The sequence below is a fragment of the Hippoglossus stenolepis genome, chromosome 15, assembly GCF_022539355.2.
Source record: "Hippoglossus stenolepis isolate QCI-W04-F060 chromosome 15, HSTE1.2, whole genome shotgun sequence".
Taxonomy (NCBI): domain Eukaryota; kingdom Metazoa; phylum Chordata; class Actinopteri; order Pleuronectiformes; family Pleuronectidae; genus Hippoglossus; species Hippoglossus stenolepis.
In genome coordinates, this window is record NC_061497.1 from 18,963,179 (window position 1) to 18,985,970 (window position 22,792).

At 41.4% G+C, this 22,792-nt stretch overlaps 1 long non-coding RNA gene across 1 annotated transcript; it reads right to left on the reverse strand.

Annotated features, from left to right (window-relative positions):
• Positions 1–2,137: 2,137 nt before the first annotated feature.
• On the reverse strand, positions 2,138–21,055 carry LOC118122050. The gene is made up of 4 exons (XR_004698425.2): positions 20,968–21,055; positions 20,399–20,516; positions 12,699–12,793; positions 2,138–6,016 (listed from the first exon to the last, which is right to left on the reverse strand). It is a non-coding gene; the product is annotated as an uncharacterized LOC118122050 (long non-coding RNA).
• Between the last annotated feature and the right edge of the window lie 1,737 nt (positions 21,056–22,792).

Consider the following 22,792-nt stretch of genomic DNA (forward strand, 5'->3'; position numbering starts at 1 on the left):
GCTCTGCATCTGCCAATCGGCTTGTTGCTCCCTCACTGCGAGCTAAACACCTAAATGGTGGAACGAGCTCCCCAATGACATCAGGACAGCAGAAAGTCTACACATCTTCCGCCACAAACTAAAAACACATCTCTTCCGACTATACCTTGAATAAAAGTTTAAACAAAAAAATTTAGTAGCACTTAAATGGCACTTACTTATAGCACTTTGTAGTTTGGCTTTCTTGAAGAAATTGTACTTTCTTGATTCTTGTTGTTCTGGGTTCGTACCCTCATGGTTGAATGCACTTATTGTAAGTCGCTTTGGATAAAAGCGTCAGCTAAATGAAAAGTAATGTAATGTAACAGTGGTTAGCACCCACAGGACAAGGTTCTGGGTTCGAACCCCAGTTTGACCTGAGCCTCTCTGTGAGGAGTTTGCACGTTCTCTCTCTGTGGCTGCGTGGGATCTCTGCAGGTGCTCTGGTTTCCTCCCACAGTCCAAAGCAGCTAAGGTTAAGATGCTGACATGTTTTAGAAGGAAACACAAAGTACAGGTCAGGCAGGATTGTCATTAAATGAGAAACTCACATTTTGATGATAAAAACCAAGGGTTCCCAAAACGTCATGAATGAACTGGAATCATGAATGTGACGTCCCTGGAGCCACGAGTATCAGTGGGATACGTTTCCCTGTGAGAGCCTCCTGCTTGAATGAGTAAAAGTGACTTGAATCAAGTGATAAAATTATCCTGTTATCTTAAGAAAACAACAGTTGTGACGAGGTAATTGTCCTGCTCTCCGGAGGAAAAGCTCTTTTGTTTTCTTAACCGACCATTGTGAGAAAACAAATCATGATGTTGAGATAACACAATAGAAAATGACATCCTTTGACATCCATATGGTGGAAATTATTGCGCCTTCTTTAATATTGATTTCTTTACGCCCCAGTTAATAGCTCATCCAGTCATTTGGAGACGATAATAACTCTTCTGATCTCCTCTACGGCAGATATAGGTAGAAGATGTGAATTCATACAGCCCCACATTAGCAGTCCTGTCCCGGAGCAGGAGTTGGCTGTGACTCAGGGCCGACCACATGCAGACCGATCTGGTCTTAATCAGAGCCACGTTGTAGTAAAGCCCAGGTCTGGGTCTCTGTTTCCCATTTAAGGCAGTGCAGCGTTGGTACACCGCTGCCAGAATTACAGCATTCGACAACTTTAGTTTCCTTCGTACGAGAACACTGAGAGAACTCACATAGTGGCAGCAACTGTTTTCATACGTGTTCTCACATACATATGATCCGATGATGCAAACACTGGCTGCCTCACATCATGTAACCTACAGTCATGGGAGTATAGACTCGTATTATTTAAAAAAGCACAGTCCCACCAGAAGGTCTTATCAAATCTGTGGTTGCGCCTACGAGTGCAAATCACATGGTATCAGTGGCCACATTAAAATATTTACCCACAGATAATCACATTCATACCTAATTGCAAACGCAGCCCGTGTTTTCTTTTATTAGAAAGTTGACACGCTCGGTTATCAGCTCTGAATCATGTGAAACCCGCGGCGGCCGTGACACAAGACAGAGGCCCGATAGCACATAGACGCTGCGATTACACATGTGTGTTTTCTATGATAACACACTGACCCCCTTAATCAGCAACTTCTACATTTTCAGATTAACCACAGCGGACGTTGGTTTACATCTTCTCGTGTAAGTTATTGGTCCCCAGATATGACATTTTTCAAAAAGATTAGACGATTTAGCTCGAGTGTTTGTGTACGACTTGGACTCTAACCGAATTAAAATCAGCCTGGAGGACCTGTGCATGGGGTCGTTTTCAAGCTGGGAAAAGTTAAGTGACTGTTTTGTGGAAATACTGACAATACTGACTATTGTTTTCTGAGTAAAAAAAAAAAGCCCACAGTATCCCACACACTGATGAACAGAAATGTTTCTCAGGTCGTGAACTGCATGTCCACGAAATCTCTACTAATGAACCTTTACAGTATTGACAGGAGGAGATTAGAGCCACGGTTGGGTTTTGGTTGTGTGATGTGTAAAAGTAAAAGTTTTTATTCCTGTTCCAACTGGGAATGAGCACAAAGGTGGAGCAAACCACAAACCATCACCATGGTTACATCAAAGTTTAGTTTTAGTTTAATTTAATTTATTTCACACAATGTAAATACAAAACATATGAATAAAATATAAAAATATGGGTGGGATGTGGTAGAAATCAGTAATGGCTTATACAAAAACCTCACCCAAATATAACAAAAAGGTTATATAATAGTATAAAAAGAAAATTTGACATATATGACACAGAGGAATCCGATAAATGTGTGTTTTCGTTCCATGAGATCACTCCAAGATATTTAATAGAAAATGTACACAAAGGTAGATGAAGATTCACAGACTGTCTCCTTATATGATAATTATGAAACTGGGAATTGTTGCCAAAACCCAATGAGGTAAATCTGGGTTTGTACATTTCACGTGGAAAGCAAATGTGCAGATTTTACATGTTAATGTCAATATTCTGTACAGATAAGCTTAAAACGTACTTATATATATACCATACGATACTGCAGTATGATAAATATGGATAAATTAAGCAATACAACAATATAATGATAAGAAACAATTTTGTAGAAAACCTCCTATAAAACCTGTTTTCTCTTATTGCCTCCCTGAGCTTTCTAAGAACTCAGTGTCCTTCGCTCGTCTCAACACACGAATCGTACAGCTGAGGATAAAGCTGCACACTTTCTATCCTCAATGGCATCAACAGTGTCGCACGTGGGTGAGAAGTTTGAGGCCTCGACTACCTCACACACCTGCACACCTGCTAACAGCTGTAAAAAGGGAGTTCAACTAAGAAAGAGAATAGATAGAAAAGAGGTCACGTTCTTTTCTCTTTCTCTCTTTTATTTGGCTGATAAACGTGTGGGTTAAAAGTTGAGATCGAGATAGCACGGCGATGGCAGCGAGAGGTGAGGAAGGGCGAGGCCCGGCGAGCAGGAAAAGGCTTGGCAGCGCTTGTGGTCGACGTGAGAGGGCAGTGAGTCACACAGTCTGCCAGGCTGATGTGTTTGTTTTCACAGTGGATCGACCGTGGGGGTCAATGAAACTGTTCCCCCTCTTGGGCTGCAGCCAAGGTTTAAACAGAGCTGCTGATGATTAGACAGAGATGCTTATCCTGTCCGTCTCTGACTATCTGTGCACGTCCTCTCCTCTTTTGTTCTCTTCTGTACAGATACGGTGCAAGTGTTGCTTTAATGTCACTTACCGAGCGCTTGACTCGGAGATTAGCTCGTTAGTCATGTTTTCTGAGCAGAGGGTTCACGAAGCCACGCGGCTAAAGCAACACGTTCGCCAGGCTTGAATAATGGGTTTGTGCTCGTGGCTTGATTCCATTGTTCAGTTCCTTTACAGTGAATTGCCTGTTTTCATTCGTGCGCCTGTTTTCAGTTATTCCTCTCAATTGAAGTGCACTTTCATTTCACCTCCATTAGACGGAAAAACTCCAACATGCTAAACATTTACCTCGATGCACGATTCTGCAAATACCGCTGTGAAATTACTGTAAATGCAAAACACTGTTCATGGTTCTCTGCTGCACCACATCAGTCATGTCAAGTTGTTAGTGGTAATAAGCTCGTAAAGTTGGTTTAGGTTTGACAATCATCAACAGACATGAAGAATTGGACATTTAGCATTATTCTCTTGCAGATTTGGATTCAAGCCACACAGCATCATTATTATAAGCATGACGGAGTGGTTTTTGAAACTGTTCATTGCAGCAGGAATAAAATAACTTTAATGTAATGGGATCTTTCCTGACCTACTGTACCACATCTTTCCATCGAGTTTCATATAAATCCGTTCAGTGGTTTCTGTATAATCTTGCTTACAAGCAAACCGACATGGGGGTGAAAACGTGAACCTCCTCAAGTGAGTGAGTTACTCAGACCTCTGCAGATCCCTTCACTCATTTCTGCCTGAGACAAGTAGCTCAGTCGCTTAACACACTTGATGCATTGTGGGTAATGTAGGTAGCAGAAGAATGCATGGAATAAAACATGATGTAATCTCTGGTACTGCTGCATTAAGTTAAACCTTAAATCTGTGTATTCCTTTAATGTTGTGGTGAAGGACTAATCTTCCATCAGGAGACACGGTTACTTCCATACATCCAGTTAGGGACAGTTAGTAATTCCTCTCGCACGTAAAAACCTCATCAAAGTTGTTCCTGTGCTGTAAAACTCTTGTATCTATGAATCCTGTAAATACGTAAATTTGACGATCACTCTCTTGGTTCACACACACACACACACACACACACACACACACACACACACACACACACACACACACACACACACACACAGCGACTCCTCCCTCAGCAACTATTTGTTTGAGAGAGGTGAGAATTCAAAAAGCCTGTGAGCTCCCCTCCTCGACAGTGCGACACTGTCACAACACATGAGACCCTGTCTGCTCCACTTCCATCACATTACAAAGTGTGTTCTCACCCCCCTCTTGTCACAGCTAATAACAATAATTAAAAGTGACTGTTTATTCCAGGTTTTGCATGCAGTGAGTGACTGTGAGGCGAATGTGTTACTGTGCTCTGTTTACTCTGGTGTGCGCAGGCCAGCCGTCTGCGTCCTGACAGACGTGCAGCTATTACATCAACATCCAACACCGGGTCCTCTGGAGCATAAATCATCGAGTATTAGCAAAAATAATATGGAGCTCTTTTGGATCACACGCTGAGAAACGAGCCGTGTGTGTGTTTTTACTTTTCAGAAGCAATTCTCTGAAAATCTCTGAGTGTTTGGATTTGAACTGAACTCAAATTCGAGTGTCTGTGCAGAGTAGTTGATTTAATGTAGCTGTTCTTTATATTTTCATCTGCTCAGTTATATTTTCTTACATTTGTGCAAAGCAGGAATTACTTTCAACTTTCTCAAAGTAAGAAATTAACTGGAAACAAAGACTGAAAAATACACAAGATACATCATAACTTAAGTTGTCCAGCTGCAGGTACAGTGACAGTGGATTAGTCAGTGGAGGAAGCAAAAAGTTACTCCACTATGTTGGTGGGTCCATACGAACGTATCATGTTTTATATAAGAATCATCATTCGTATTTTTCTGTAAAATTTTTAACTTCAACATTTGAATACATTTTTTACGTGGTTTGATAGATGTTACTTTCTTCTGCGTTTGTTAATCTGTTTGTCTGTTAGCAGGATTACGTAAAAAGCTATTTCGATGACATCCGAAATAGCTCTCTTTCTTTATAGTGAGATCTTTCATTTTTCAACCTTTTCATTGATTTCCCAGGAAATATTTCATGGATCTTGATGAAAAATCAGGCTCATTTATTATAGACTGATATCTAAGAGTGTGTGGTGCAGTTTGATTGAATTTAAAGGATCTGGGTTGGGCCTTGGCTGAGGTATGTACTGTACTGAGTGCTATTCTAGCTCTTTCAGTTGTGTTAAAAAACAAATGTGACAATTTAAGTACAGTATACAACACAATATCTTAGGTTTAAGTGTAGTTCTATCACCTCTCAACTGTCCTCTGTGATATAGACTCAAAAACATGAAAAGAGTGAAACATGTATATACTGTTGTGTGTATTATAAATGGAATATATGCAAATATTAACAAGTCCTGGTTGAGTGGAAGACAGCGAGGCAGCTGAGTTTCCCTGGATGTAGCGGCACCAGAGTCATGTTCGGTGCCATATGTCCTATAGCAAATGCACATTGAACATTAAAGTAGGTCATATGTAACAATGTGGTATCACTTTGGCTAATGTGCTGTAAATTAAACATCCAAGTGGGGAGGGATTCAGAGATATTCCCCGGGTGGTGACATCATCTCTTCCTGTCTCCGCTGCCAGCCCCCTGACCTTGTGCAGTGCCTGTTGTAAGCGAATACTCCGGCATCGAACAGCCGGCCCTCTCCACGCCGCACGATGGGGCGTACGTTAATATCCTTGTTGTTACCTGTGGTAGAAACACAAGAGATACAGTATTCCCATTTGAGCTGTGTGTCATACCCCTGAGGAGAGCTACAGTTTAAGACTCATGGTCAAACACGTTGATTGGGTTTGTGAAGGCTGTCTTTCTACAACGGTGTAATCTCACATATACACCGGCAGGATAAAGGGACTGAAACCAATACATTGGTCTTCATCTACATCTAACAGCAAACAGATCCTTGAATTGTTCTCGTCCATATTGAAAACATTATTCAAAACTTTCAGAGTTGTTGTGCAGAGTTAGAAAAATGAATGTGAACCCCGAGGCTAATGACATCAACGAGAGCTGCATTTAACAAACCTGGAGACCAGTCAACAGAACACGATCTGAGGTGTGAGTCTGATTTACTTTGACTCATAAACAATACTCACACATTTTTTAAGATTTATTAAGATATTTCTCAAGCATTTTCGACCCTTGTTGACGGGTTGGAATCGAACCCGCGGCCTCTGCAGGATTCAAACCTCCCACACTCACAGATTTTGAGTGTCTGCTGAGCATCTCTTGAATGTGAGAAATACAATCGTGAATTGTTGGTTTGTGTAAAGCTGCAGAAGTTTACAAAGTCCTATCAAAGAGTGTAGATTGTCATTAATCCAAATGGTTTGTAAACTTGTGTTTTTAACATTGTTTTTGTCTGTACTTAGATGACTTAGATGATGGTTGTGGATCCTCCAGGATAATTTATACTGGCTTTTAAAACAAGGATTCCAAGACTAGGACCCAAAGCAGGTCAGACTGCTGGTATGTGCTTAAGAGAACAACTCAACAGTGCTTTTTAGAGGCAAAACTAAAGGAGATCTGTTAAAATTGGGACTTTTAACATTTTTTTTCATCAAACTCCTCCTCCGTCATCAGGACAGAAACTAAAGCAGGAGAGAAAACCTGCTGGCAGAAAGTTAAAGTGCTGCAATACTGTGCAAAACTGTGTATGAAACAATGAAGGAATAGATTAATGGAAAATTGGAATGTTAAAAACTGTATTGACTTCATTTAAATCTGCAATAAATAATAATGGAGGCAGCAGGAACAAGTTGTGAACACAACACTGAATTCATGATAAGTTGCTCATTCAGCAGGTAGAGAACAAGAATTGTTTAATCATTGATTTAAAGTTTCTTTCTATCAGATGAATCTAATCCATGTCAACTATTCACTTTGTTCTTTTGTCTCCACTGACTCCTGAGGGAAACACCTGACTCTTCAGCTGCCAACTGTTTCACCACGTTCAGCAGGTAACAGCCAACACTGTCAGTCTGCTGTTTGGCAGCGTGCACAGCGAGAACAGCTCCAGCTGAACAACAACACTACGAGAACGATGAGAGTGAATGAAAACTGTTTCATCATCTCACTGTTTTCACCCTTTTCATTTGTTATAATAGAAAAATCGTGATTGTAAAAGCCAATCGATGTTCAGTTCTATAAATAGGAAGCAAACTATGTCGGGTGTTTTAACAACTGAAGCAGAGAGCTGCTGCAGTTTGTTGCTCGTGTTCCTGAAGTAAATTGTATGTTAATTATTGGAAACATGTTTGAGTTAATTGAGTTAATTGAAAATAAATGGACTGTGTGCTCAACTGGATGGTTTGAATTTATCAGACATGGTAACAAGTAAACTAGGTAAACTGAGGCTGTTACAATGTTTTGTGTTTGTGTGAATCTAAATTGGAAAGTTGTGATTGTTTGTGGTGAATCTGGCTCGCCAATGGAATCTGTTGTAACGAAACCCAAACGCACCACAGCTTCATCCCATGTGAAAGAGCAACAAACAAACTTTTCAGAGACACCTTTCAAGTTTACATGGGTCTGATACGCACAGGGTATTTTTCCTTTAAGAGTCACCAGGAATCCCAGCTGCCATCCTGAGAATCCCTATTATTAAACCAGCAGAGAGAAACCTGATTGAATTAAGCAGCGAGGGAGGCAGAATACCACGGACGTTTCCCACAGTGCAGTGAGGTCATGCTTTTGGCTGGAGGTCTGCAGGGACCTCCACAGATAATGGAGCTGGATCTCTGATCCCCAGGAAAAGACAAGTCTCCACTGATTTCGTTACCAGTCAAATAATTCTCCTCTGGAGGATATTTACAGAGCAGCATGTTGGACCCAGATTAGCAATTACAGCAAAAGAACAGTTTTTATTTCTTAAATCAAGTTTTTACAGCTGTATCGAGTTGTATGGATACTTCCATTCCCAGGTCTATGTTTCTTTTTCTGCTTTTCTATTAGACGTGATGTCAGGAAAATTATTTATATTTACAAGTTAAAAACAAACACAAGTTTTTCAGATTGTGAAGAAGAATATTGGTTTAAACTGATTTTGTGTTCTAACATATGAAAAAATCGGATTCCCCCCGTTTGCATCAGTTTAGAGCAAACATGGTCTGAACCTGTTTCCACTAGTGACAGACAGTGGCCAGAGGCGTCATCTCAAGTCTACCTTTGTAAGATTTCTTCAAATGAATTTAAGATGAACTGATCAGATTTTGCTGGTTGAAGGTCAAAGGTCACAGTGACCTTATATAAGTCTGGAACTTTTTTTATATAGACTTGAACTGCACTGGTCAGTGGAAGAATACAACCACAGGCAGTTCTTCTACTTCTTCTAACATTAAGAGTAAAGTTTGATACAGTAACTTTTGGTTCATGAGTTATTGAAAAACTGCCAATATCAACAAAAACCAAGATCCTACTTCAGATAACTACAAATTACAGATAATGAAACATATTTTCTTCTAATAATTGTATAAAAGTGTTTCTAATGTTGAATCAGTCATGTTTTCACTTTCTCCCCCTTTTTTGAAGCACAGTTTCTCCTAGTTTGTCCTCACTATTCATACTGATGAGAGCAAAGTATTACAAACTCTTCTCTGTGTAATGTAATAGAACAACAGTCTCAGCAGTAAAAATTAATTTGAATGAACAGCTCTCAAACTGATTTTAACTGGACCGGCACTCAGAGCACACACCTCCACCGAGGTTGAAATCCTGGATCCACGCCTTAATCCGCATCTGAATCCAAATTGATTACGTTCTTCCAGGACCAGGATCTGTTTTGAGGGAATTAGTATGATCGGTTTAGCATAAACTTTCAAAAGATTTCAAGAAGCTGAGTGTATCTGTTATAAAGGAACAATAAATAGTTAATGTATCTGGGAAACAGCTTCAGCTCCGTCTGTTGTGATGGTTTCTGTCTGTAAACGGTAAAAACAATAATAGCAAATCGTCTCCATGGCCACTGTCGACCACCAGAATCTCCCCAAAACAACTCTCCCCTCGAGTTTACGTGTAACTCTGTGAGTCAAACCACGGTTTCCAACCAACGAGGGGCATTCTGTCACCATGTATGATTAATGGCTCAGCCAACCAGAGAGCGCAGATATAAAAAGATTACAGTAACTTCATTAGTTTTATTTTCTCTCTTGCTTCTAAGAAAAAGCCGTCAGCACTGCTCATACTTTCAGCATTTAGGTCACAGCTACGGCTGCCAAACTGTCTCAACTCAATATTTATATCGCGGCTGTCTGATTGTGCCTGATTCTATGTATGGTCAGGAGGAGAGGACATATCGCAGGTATGCGCCACAAGCAGAGCTCATAAATCCTGCTGCCAAAGCTTTGAGTGGCAGCTCGCTCCAAACGCCTCGTGTCTCTCTCTCCCCTCCCTGCTGTTCTCTTTCAATCTGCCTCGTTTTCACTCTCTCTCTCTCTCTCTCTCTCCCTCTCTCCCTCTCTCTCTCTCTCTCCCTCTCTCTCTCTCTCTCTCTCTGCGAAGTGATTAAATTCTCCTGTTGCATTTTGGACGCGAGTCAAAGATCAGACCCTTTACAGTCATGGCTGTGGCATGTGTTGGCAGCACGCGCCGCTCAGCTCTGCACAGACATCCATGTGTAGACAAGTGAGTTGTGTGTTTATGCTCTCAGTCTCAGGGTTCAGACAATCAGACTGGAGAGAGATAATTGTAATTGCTGCATTAAGTCATCTGACAAGCCATGAATCTATTCTGGTAGGCACAAATCTAACCAGCTTTTTGAATGGAGTCATTAGTTGACTGCCTTTGTTCATTGGTCTCCTGAGAAAAAAAAGCAAACTACGGACAAATAACAGCAAATGATCTAAATTACCTTTTGTCTCTTTATGGCCACACAAGGAATATGTGTTGTTTATTGATCAACTTTCCCGTCTCCATAACGTTTTCACAAGTTTTTTCAGAACTGTTTTTGGTTTGTTCAGTCTGACTGACCTCCAGTTGCTTTTTGGCTTTTGGTTTAATTGTTGAAGATCATTTAAATCATTAACTAAATTGGGTTTTTCCACATTTAACATAGTTCTTATCCACAAGCGGAGGCTCTGATAATTAGAATGGGAGTCAACAGCAACAGTCCTCTTTTGAACCACATTTTACTTAAATTCATTACATTCAAACCATAAAATTATCATTTTATATATTACAAGAAACACAAATACAACTAAATATATGGAATTTTGTTTAAGTAAAATTTATAAATGCATCTTCTATTCTCTTTTTTTGTTTATTCTCTAGAATTAACGTTTTCATATCAGAAAACATAAACGCAGATCCCGATATGTCTGTGACAGACTCACATTTGCAGATTTTATCGGCCAATCATTGAGTCAGTCAGGTTCTACTGAAGGTTGTTTGTTTTTTTTGACAATAAAGATTAAACAATTCCTCTTTCTCCATCCGAAAGTCACATAAGAATATTTTTTGAGGACTTCCCTCTTGCTTAGTTGACAGATCCTCTGGAAAACCCAAAGATGTGGAGGCCTGTATAGGGGGCATTCCCCCCCAAAAAGTCACTTTTATTGATATATATTTTGTGTCTTAGCCCTTTATGTAAAGGTACATTTATTTATTTCACTCCGTTATTCAAATCTATTACTGTATCTTACACTGTGCATGCAAACGTAAAAAACGTCACTGTATATGGCCAGAGGAACAGTTTTGATAACACACGTTCTGCTCTCCTTGTAACTGCTGACTCTGTGGTCTCATACTCAAACCAAGTGGTCGGCAAGTTCCAGCTTCTTATCGCCGTGATTAATGTCGTCTGAATGCCACCGCTGCAGTGGACAGGTGGAGCGGCCGGTGGGTCCGTCAGACCTGACGAAACCCAGTCACACGCTCAGTCTCTCACCGTATCACGTCCAGTGGGTCAAGACCGATCCCATTACTCAAACACACCGCACACATTACTTACACACTTGGACACTGACACATTTGAGTTGGCTATGAAACCTGTTTTCATTTCTGTTCCATTGTTGTCTTAACTACAATGAGAAGACTTGACTTTTGATAGGAACACATCACAGAAAAGGGCTCGAGTGAACGAGTGGAATGTGACCGAGGTGAGAAAGTCTTGATACTGAATAAATGTCACGTAAGCTTAAAGCAGGACCAACCACAGCATCAGTCCTGATTGTGGTCCTGCAACGAAATGAAGACAACGAAGACAACACCTTCGTCACTTACTTTAAAAAATGTCCTTTTACAAGAAAGTCTATGGTCTGTACTAATGATACCGTTTGTTCAGTGTGATAAGAAAGACCTAAAATGATCTTTGTGGTTTTTGTTTGTTCCATTGGCGACTGAGACGCACTGACTTCATCTTTTGGGCGAGATGTCATATCATCCATCTTTATATACAGTCTATGGTCTACACTAATGATAATGAATGTAATGTCAGTACAGTCTTTGTACAATGTCTCTTTGTGCAGTAACTGAGATCCAGCTACACTAAATGTTCAGGTATTTACTGTAAACACTGAACAAAGGCATCAATTCTTCTGATTTCTCTTCTGATGGTCCGTTAGCTACATGCTATTTTAAATTAGTGTGTGGGGGTCAAACCTGTTACACAAGCCATTATGCACCTGTACGTACTGTATCATATATCTCGACAGGCTACTGATTGATGACCTGATTATGAGCTCTAACCTGTAATGTACAGACACAGTGCTCGCTGAAAAAAGCCTGTTAACGCAGACATCTGGTGAACTCAACACCTCCGAGGATCCAGGTTCAAGATTATAGAGTGGTGTTTAAAATTTGATTTAAATTACTGTCTGTGTGTAAGTTTCTTTAAAAGATGGACGACATGACAGCTGAGATGAGGCCAAATCATCTTAATCGTCCCCTGATGGCTGCATTAGATGTTTTAAAGCAAGTCTCGTCCATGTTTGTGGATGGGACAAAAAAAATTAAAAAGTACACTGATTTGGTTTTAATTACTTATTTGATGCTATAAAAATGGGGTGAAACTTCAGGACGGACAACTTAGTCTGACTCGCGATTGGTCGAGCTTGATCGTCGCTTGGACCTCGATACCTTGGCTCCACTTCCCGATCACCACTGCAAAGACTCAGACAAACAGGAGTAGGACAGGAGGAACTGGTTCTTCATGAGAAACCATTTCAGTCTCTCTGCTAATAAAACAATATCAATCCTAAACACTAAATAAAAGCACTGCTTCTTCTGGTTTATCTGTCATCGCCCATTATTCATAAAGTGCATGACAGTTTTCCTTTACTCTCACATATGCATGGAAACTGTACTTGTTAGCATTTATTTGTCCTCATGGTCCAAATACGAGCAGAACAGGGATTGAAAACAAAACTGGACTCACATGTTGCTCATGTCCTGGAGAACATGTTGGTTACTTGTCATCTGGCAGCATCACGCCGCTCTCTGACCTCTTCCTGATGTCTCTGTGTTCATACCCTGTAAGAACATGAGGCCGACAAAAGATTAAAAAGGACATCATGAATCATTTTTTACACTGGACCCTCCACTATGAGTAATTGCTGGCTATCACATGTCAGAAGTCGGCCTCCTTACGCCTGTAAAATGGTCTGTTTGAGTGCAATTTCCTGTAGCTGGTACAATTATGTTCTCACTCCTCATGAACTCCACCTCAGTTCTCTTGGAAAAGGACCAAGAGCTTTGTTTTCAGGTGGTCAGAGAGTCAAGGGAGAGACGAGTATGAACAACTTCAAACAGGCTCACACAACGTACGTTCATGCACTACACGCACTCACTTGCTGACTGAATGTTGTCATTACAGACATAAACAAAGCCGTGGAATTGCAGTCATCCTCATCGTCACATCACCAAACTCATCATCATCTCCCAGACTGTGACCAATCACAGAGGAACCACAAAACCCCCAGAAGAAAACAGTGGGAGCCTCAGGTTTTCAGCATGCACGTTCAGGAGTGTTATCTGGAACGAGGAGATAGATGAGCCTGCTGTCTAATTGGCCCCCTCTGATGATGTCAGCAGAAGAATGAGATGATCTCCGCGTCATAATTTCCTCCATCTGGGCGCCTCTGACCTGATGTTATAGCGATGACAGCGAGGGGCGCATCATCAGCGTCCTCGGCCGTGTGACCCTCCACTTAACGGGAAGCTGAATGACCTCAGATGGCAAGAACGGCTTTCCTATTGCTGGGATGTAGAATTACATATTCAATCAGTTGGGGCCACACGCCTGACCCACGCACAACCCTGGATGGATTACAGTTCTGGCACTGGCAGCATGTATAATGTATAAATGTCTGCAACTGTCTGTGGTGAAACAGGATAAAGGGCAGGAGGTTATAAAGTGAAAACTTTAGGGTGGAGGGTGGAAAACTAAAGCAATACGTAGAAGGCAGATTGTGTCGATGTTTGTGGAGTCACACCAACGGTCTCCAAACGCGAATAAAGATTTTCATTTGGAAATTACAGTAACTTTGAAAGACATAATTGTAGAAAAATCGATCTTTATCATCTGTTACATGCACATTAATATTCCACTATGATTCCCAATATGACAATAGTAAGTATGCTGATATTAGCCATATGCAGCACATTTGGATATCAACATATGAGGAAATTAGACGTCAACAGGTTTTTGAATATGTGCAAATATTGCAATGTCAACCTTTTCAGACAACAGGGAGGTTTTGTTTGTAGGTTTGAACGAGTCCATCACCGGCAGAAAACTTAAAAACAAATTCAATCTTCACCCAAGAAACATCACACAAGCAACAACATAAACACTCAAAGGGTTGGCAGTATAGTATAGTGCTGGTATACCAATATATTTAAGCTTGATATCTTTAAATGTAAAGATATCTAGTATGTGTTCATATCCCAGTCTGTGTTCAGCACAGACCCTCACTTTTAAAACACCAGCCAGAGTTGCAGGGCCTCATCTTGACAAAAAAATACACACATAGTTTTATCCATAATGTAAAAAATGAAAGAAGAACAAGAATTAATGTTGTGTTTCTGTTTTGTTTTATCAAAATGATTTTGAATAATGGGCCATACTCTGACTTGTCTGTTGTTGGTAAGGTAGGAATGTGTGTGTTTCTGTGTGAGCCTGGCATTAAGTGAATCACTGACGTCATCCTTCCACTTTAGTCGGCCTCAGGAGAAAGTTTTATGCAAAACATCTGATGACACACACACACACACACACACACACACACACACACACACACACACACACACACACACACACACACACACACACACACACACACACACACACACACACACACACACACACACCTCATGTTCATGTCCTTGTATGTGAAACCGTATATATCGGATATCGCAGGGAATTTATCTTGTGATTTATGCTGAGTTCACAGCCTCACTGCCGAGCACGTGTGACTTTGATTTCCCTCCACTATCACACTCTCCATCTCACTTTGGTGAGCTCGAGTGTTCACAGTTGACACAAGACACTGCTGCTGATCCCTTACACACAAATACACACACACACACACACACACACACACAACGTGCTCCGACCCCACATCCCTCTCTGCGTGACCTCCAGCTGTTTCTCGTGTCCCTCATCTCGGAGTCTTCTCTTTTTTCTCCTCGCTGCGTTCTGATGGATGGCCCCTCCGTATGTTACAGTACTGCAGTGTTTGTGTAAGGCGCTGCTCTTGATTTGGTGTTGTTTCAACCCTCGTGGGAGGAGAAGCCTCTCCCCTCCGTGCCGAGGGTCGTTATGAGTCATGGGAAGGGGCCAGGCGACATCCAAGCGCATAACTCATCTGACGTCACACTGCTTCGCTGCATTTTGTGATATTAAATGTTCGTCTTTGGATATGTTACATGCAAGAGGAGAGAACACTTTTAAGGACGAAGCGTCTCCATTTACTCCTGATTTAACTCTTCCTTAATGACTAAATCAGGCCACTTAGGTAAACTGTCTTCGGTTTAAATGACCCCATGTGGGATCAGTAATAACTGGATCATACCTCAACTTTCAATTAGGTAATTGTCAGTTGCTGTCAGTGCTTCAGTGTAGAAGCCAGTTTGCCTCTCCTGCTGCACATGGTTAGGAGTCCACAGCCTCAAGCACCACAACTGAGAGCTGCTCTGTTTGTTTTAATGGACCACAGAGGACTTTCACCAGGAGAGCACGATGTGTGCAGAGGTTACTGCGAAGAGAACGAGACGCCCTGCAGCGCTGAATGAGCGTCCTGAATGTTATTCAAATGACGAGCTTCTCTCTCCTGCTACAAACTGAGCCAGTAAACACAGCTTTGTCATCACAGTACATGACTCCACCGAGGAGGTTACATGCCATGTTTCTGATGTCACTTCATCAGTATCATCATGTCAGTTGAAAGTCTAAAAAATCATTTCACGCTGATCCTGAGGCGAATATATTCCTCACAGAGATTTCCTGCAAACAGACAAACAAACAGAGTGCGATGAGACACACAGCAACACTGGAGGATGGGATACTGCTGTTGTCAGTTGGACATCTTTAGTAGTTACTCATGTCAGCCAGTCATTGTCCACTAGTAGAGTAGAGTGGGGCTTGAGCCACAATTTTCTGTCTGAACCCGACCGAACCTGATGTTTACACCGATTACAGGCACATCCATTGTAAAAAGAAAGTATAACAGTTCAGCCAACTTCAACCCGCATGTTGCCAGTTTTTATCCAAGTCTGTCCCAATGGGCTCTGGTTTGGTTTCCACACTCAAGGGGAGAAGCCTGTATCACTGCAAGGTGGAGAAAACCAAAGACAGTGGTCTTGACAGTAGAATTATCGTTTTTTTCAGGGCAACATTCAAATCCAGACTGTTGCATCCACTGATTCCCCAAGTTGACTTCAACTGCAGGCCTGCATTTCTTATACATGTTTCAGGACACACGGTCACGTAGCATGAGACAACAGACACACAAGTTTTGTACCATAAACCAAACACGATTGTTTGTATTTAAATTATATAACAAAAGTTTTGAGATAAGAAGAGGTTTAATATCCTCAGTGGCAGCATCTTAAGCAGAGCAGGGACTGGATCACTTACAGCAGATCCAGGGTCAGTTCTCTGTTATAAATCAGTTCCTTACATTCATTACCAAGTATGAAAAGTTAACCCATAAACAATGACGCTGATATATTCATCACACATCATGTAAAAGCTTCGACTCTTAATCATATTCAAAAATCTTAGTACCTATGACCTGTCAACCTCACTGCTGATGCAACACATTAAACTCACATCCGTAAACTGATCAAAAGCTAAAACAGACAAATCCTCATGTTTTTATTTAACAAGTTAATCCATCACATTTCTAAATAGATCCCAGCATGCAGTGAAAGATGACTTATTTCCATGGTACCAGGTTTTTGAAGGGTGTGTCAGTGTGGGTGGGCTTGAGGCCTGTGGGCTGCCATCAGAGATGGAGATGTAAATCTATGGCACGGGTTCACAGTGAAAGTCGATCCTACCCAGACCTCAAGCCTGACATTTACCAGGAGTCCAGTTCATTTATCAAGTCAAACCAGTGCCCGTCTGAGTCTGTCTGTCTGTTTTTCTGTCTGTCTCACTCCCTTTCCCCTTTCTCTTGCATTTTTTCTCTCTATCGCTCGCTTTCCCTCTCTCCATCACCCAGAGGGGTAAATTACCAGTCTGGAGGGGGCGAGCAGTCTTCCAGCTCACACACGCCCATATATAGGCAGCAGACGTTAGGTAAACGCTAGGTAGACGTTAGGTAAACTCCGAACAGGCACTACTCACTTGGCTCCTTCATGTGTAACACTGATACGCTTCTCTGCGCTGGCACACGGATCCGCAGGTTGTGTGGATGGATGTGGGAAGTGGACGGCAGGTGGATGAGAGAGCGGCTGTGTGTGTGTGTGTGTGTGTGTGTGTGTGTGTGTGTGTGTGTGTGTGTGTGTGTGTGTGTGTGTAGTAGTGACTGTCAAAGCGAATATTAATCACAACATTTACACCCATTACCACACGGACGGCTGCAGTCATTTTAAGAAAATCACCTTAACTTTGCATAAAAAATGTTGGCAGCAGATCCTGCGTCTCTCTGCCCATTTCAGTCCATTTTTTTTTTTCATTCCAGCCGAACACCGGCCAAATGCAGGCAACATGATGTCATGCCTGCATGTTTCCATGATAACAGTTACAGTACAGTAACAGTGCAATGTTATTTCATTGCAAATATAATAATCCATGATAATAGTTTAAAGTCAAAGGAAACTGAAATCTTTTGTGGAAGAAGCACAGATCGATACTTTCATGTTATGTGTTCGTGCATTTTCTCACTTGTCTTAACTGAACATTTTCTTGCCGTGTCATCAGTGTTTTGTCAAAACAATAGAAAGCAGAAATGTATTTTCCAACATTTTACTGTAAATTAAAGACTGTTATTAGTCATTAATCTGTTTTTTGTGACATGTTTGACTTCGAGGAAATGAACAAGTGTGTGTTTTCAAACTCTCTCCCATTCTCCTCCGTCAGACGCACATATGATGCAGATTGAGGTCCTGTCCATCACATTGACAGTCTTACAGTCTCCATCTCTCCAGACTTGCATGTTATTAGATTTTGGGCAGGAAGCCACGTAAACATTAGAGCAGCATGAAAACGCCAAACAGGAAAAAACAAAAAACAAATGCTCTTATTGACTAAGCTGAGTTAATGCTTCATTTTGTGTTTGCATGTGCAGGCGTCAGTGTACTTGTGTCCCCATGAGGTGGAAACTTGTGTTCAGAATGAATAAACAGGTCTCATTCTATCATTGTACAAACTAAGTCCCCAAACACATCTCAGTTGTCAGACCGATGGAAGGAAAAGTGTCTTATTTGAAAAGTTTGAAAAGTTTAACACCAGACTGATACATAGAATAAAACAATTACACTCATTTTCAGTGACATTTGGCCAATTCAAACCTTCTACCTCTAAATTGTGGTCATTCCAAATTTTTAATAATTGACAATTATGTCTTTGAGTATCTGACAAATTACTCTTTTGTCTTTTGTTTATTCTAAGTCTGGACTTTCAAGCACTAATGACCACAAGTGTAAAAGTCTCTTATAAGGTACATGCATTTCATTTTTACCCTTCATTTTCCTCTGTATTATTTCACTGCATAACTATGTAGCTCCATCAAATGTGAGCACAAAGACCAAATCTGAAAACACAGCAATAAAACTACACTTTAAGACCAATTATGGGTTTTCAGGTAGCACTGCCTCTCTCCTTCATCTCTCCAACATACAAATGTAAATATACAACTCGGCAGTGCAAGCAAACACTCCGGCAGAAACACAAATATACGGATGATGCACTTGTTTACTAATCGAGCCATTTCTGACAGAACTCAAGAGTTGTCTACATGATCACATCTCAGAAACATCTGCCACAATTCAGACTCTCATGTACAGTAACTCTCGTTGGCTTCTGCTGCTGCTTCTATTGTTTCCTGCTAACATCTCGTGGCTGAGGTAGGAGTCCTCGTACGGGACTGAAGACTTCTGCCTGGTTTTGTAAAGGGGCATTGAGCTATGGGTCATAGGACTACAGGGGACAAGATTTTATATTAAGAGGCCTTGTTCTTTACAGCGAGACGGTTCTGGGTTCAAACCTGATGATCGTCCGGGGTCTTTCCGTGTGGAGTTTGCATGTTCTGTGTGTTTCTTCCGACAGTTCAAAGACATGCTTAAGATAAATTAACTCTAAGATCGTCCAAAGGTGTGAGTGTGAATGATTAGAGCTAAGTTCAGGTTTGTACGCGATCAAATGCGTCCCGACTGATCCGATCACTCAAACCACATTCGGTCTGTGGCCCAATTCTTTTAGATGTTTGTACGCAATAAAAAAACATCTACTCGACGTCCTCTGACCTGCTACAGTTTAAATATATTTTTATACTTGTCGGTGTTCATTCATTGATCTGTTGGTCGCCACAATATCACCACATAATGATTAATACTTTCCTTTATCGCTGTACGCATTCTTTCATTCAGTGCCTCATGACTCCTCTTTCTCTCGCTCACACACAGACACACACACACACACAAAACATTGTCATTGTCGGACACATCTGTAAACACAGACTGGGTCTTCGTGGATGACGTACGTGTTTATTTGCAAATAGAGCCGGGAGGTACGATCCAATCACACTCTCAGGACAGATGGTAATACCATGTCTGAATGGGGCCTCAGTCGACCCTGTGATGGACTCATGACCTGTGCAGAGTGAACCCTTACTCTCGCCCTATGTCAGCTGAGAATGGTTCCTGCCACCCTCCAAGTATAAACTATGTAGAGACGGATGGATACGTTTGTCCTCCTGAATGTCCTCTCATCAGCCATGAAGCTCTGTAACATGGTTTCTCCTGCTCTCACTCTCCGATCCTCACCAACTCTGTGTTTTGGTGCCATTAGCTCGTTTAGTTCATCTGTTTCCAGGCCCATTTCCACCAAACAAAGAAAATGTTTCAGAATGCTGCCAGACTCCGACCTCAGCCCTCAGGAGCTGGGACAGGACCAGCCAGCCCAAACATGGAGAAAAAATCCCAGCGATACCACTGGTCCAAACAACAACAAAAGAAACAGTGATTGTTTCCAGGTATGCTGACCGGTGTGTGTCTCCACGACCGCTGGGACTCACCCAGAGGTGACTCACTGGTAAAATGACCTCTCTGATCATGATGCGACTTAATCTTATTAAGAGAAAAATCTTTTCCATCTTTGCTTTTCCTTTTTCGGTTTTCTGTTCTTTTCTCTCTTCTGCAGAAGATGCTATGATCTGACTTCAAGGTCACATGAATTCACCTGATTGAGGTTTTCTTTTATTTGACCAGTCTAAGGCTTTGACATGACTTCATTTAGTCTTAGAAACAATCTCTCTTGTGCCACACTACCTCTAAGGGTTAGGGTTAGGGTTAGTGTGTCCAACCATCATCTGTTTCTATGGGTTACACGTGAGCCTCACAATATTTATATTATGATTTCATTTTTAGTCATATATTCATGTTTTAAAGCTGTATTTCATAAATACATACCATGGATTCATGAAGTACCTCTTGAGTCACTCTTGTGTTTTCCTTCAACTCAAACATGACGCTGTTTGGAAATCCACCAGGAACTTCTGGCACCGTTCCCTTTTTCTTTCTGAGGTGTCTGGAGAAACAGAAAAGGAGGGAACCCCAGTTTTTACAATTCACAGACTCCCCTGTATCTCATACATGCTGCCCCCCCCCCCTCCATCTCTGTCTCCTTGCCCACCCTGCCTACTCCCTCCTTTTGGCAGTAGAGAACCAAATAAATGCAAGAGTCACTGGGGGGGGGTTGGAACAACCTATTTGGTATAATGAGGTGATCCATTGTGCTTTCTCTGCCTCTTACCGTGTCTATCTTTCTACTGCGTGTCTCTTAGCCAATTACGCAGTGTCCTGTCTTGCATCCTGTCCCCCCCCCCTGCTCCTTTTTTTTTCTGCCCTCACTCATTTTCCCTCCTTCTTTCTGAAGGCCTCGTTGAGCCCTGATAGGCTTGCTGGGGATAAAACCTGGAGCTTTGGAGCAGAGAGGGACATTTGGGAGCAAGATGGCGAGAGGGACGGCGGCCACGTACCTACACGGAGTCCTTCTCCTGGCTCTGTGGAAACCGTCACTGCAAGGAGGTGGGTCCTCTTTACCGCATGTGTGCAGCAGCTCAGCACCTGTGCATCAGGTGTCACATTGAACTTATGCAGCAGTTTTAGTAGAAGAGGGATGCATGGACACAGATCCTATTTTCTTTACTGGTAGTTCAGTCATTTTTATATTTATGTGTGAGCTGCAGGAAATATAAAAGTGATGATAGTGACCATGATGATGAGGTTTGTCTAACATTAGAAGAAATTTGCAGCTGCAGATTATTGATGATGATGATGAAAAGAAAATCCAACTGCAGGTTTTTCCTAAAATGCAAACTGCAAGAAGTATTTTCAATATTATTTGACAGTATATTAATCATTATTATTAGTTATCATTGTTCCAATTTCTGCAGGTTTGTCTTCAGGTCTGTGAAGACGTTATGAATGAGTGCATGGATTTATTAACTCAATCAAAGGTCAAACTCAACTCCAGTCTCTTTTTACATTAATAATGTAACTGTGGAGCAAAACAAACACAGCTCGTGCTGGATGGGCTTTAACTCTTCAGGAACTCTTCCAACTCCACTCAGATTTCTTCTCTCTTGGTAATAAACAGAACATGCCTCTGTTGACATTTCTGTTGAATGATTTCTAGTTTGTTGTTGCTGTAACTTTAACATGTGATTTTAAACAGAACTACTCAGAATTCAGTTTCTGGAGTTTTGCTTGAATGAAGTGTAAAAGTACAAAGTTCTCTGTGTCTTCACAAAGCACAGGGATGTTTTCAATGTTAGAGGTTTAGAATTAGGATAAAATATTTTAATGAGGAACTGCACGTTTTAAAAAGCTTTACCTATGACCATGTTCTCCAGACCTCCTCCACGCAGATGCTGTCTCGTTGTCTCTTCTGGTTAAGTTGATATCTGGTTGATGTGAGGAGAACGCCCTCAGTCTCCTCCTCGTTTTAATGGGTGCACTGTGGGTGGTTTGAACGGGTGTTTCAGGCTGTTGTGTAATTTCAATTCTTACAAGGTCAAGCTGAGCCAGTGAAAACTCAGTGCAGAGTGAGGAGACTTGTCATTGGTTGGTACGTTTTAAAGATTTGGTTTTACTAAAACGGACTGAGTCAGTATTTGTGCTTAGGTTGTTATATTTTTGTACAGTCATAAGTAAACTGAGAAGTTACCGGCAAAGAATATTTGTGATAACAGCAATGGACAGATGTTGGATGAAGATGAAGACAGGGACAGAGATAGGGAGGAGACAGTGGAGCTGAATGTAGAGGAGAAGAGGAGAGAGAGAGAGGATGATATGAGCGAAGGTCTCGAAATTTAAAACAAAGTATGATGTGATTACATAGTCGGCCACAAGAATGTATACTGTCTTTCTAATCTCCACAACATGTGCACATCATCATTTAAAATCCATTTTGAAATCAACATTGAAGACTGCACCAGTGGACCTTGAACCAGATTAAGAATAGAACTTATTGACCACCTAAGTGGAATATTGTCATTAGAGGTTGAAGGTTAAAGAAAGTTCTTGTCATCTGTGGATTGGATGTCACTTTGTGGAGTTAAGACAAATTAGACTTTTTTAGTTGCAAGAGGGGCTCTATAGCGCCTCCCAGAGCTCAAAGGCTCAAACTGGTTGAAAGGAGGATGAGAGCTATCTCCTCAAGTTCTTCCTCCTCCTCTCAGTGCAGAGTTGGGTCGAGGGCTTTTGGGGTTTGCAGACTATTTTGTTTGCCACTGACACAACTCTGGAACGTTTGTTCTTGGCTCTGCAGCTTAAGTGACCGTATCAGAGTCCACAGCCAAG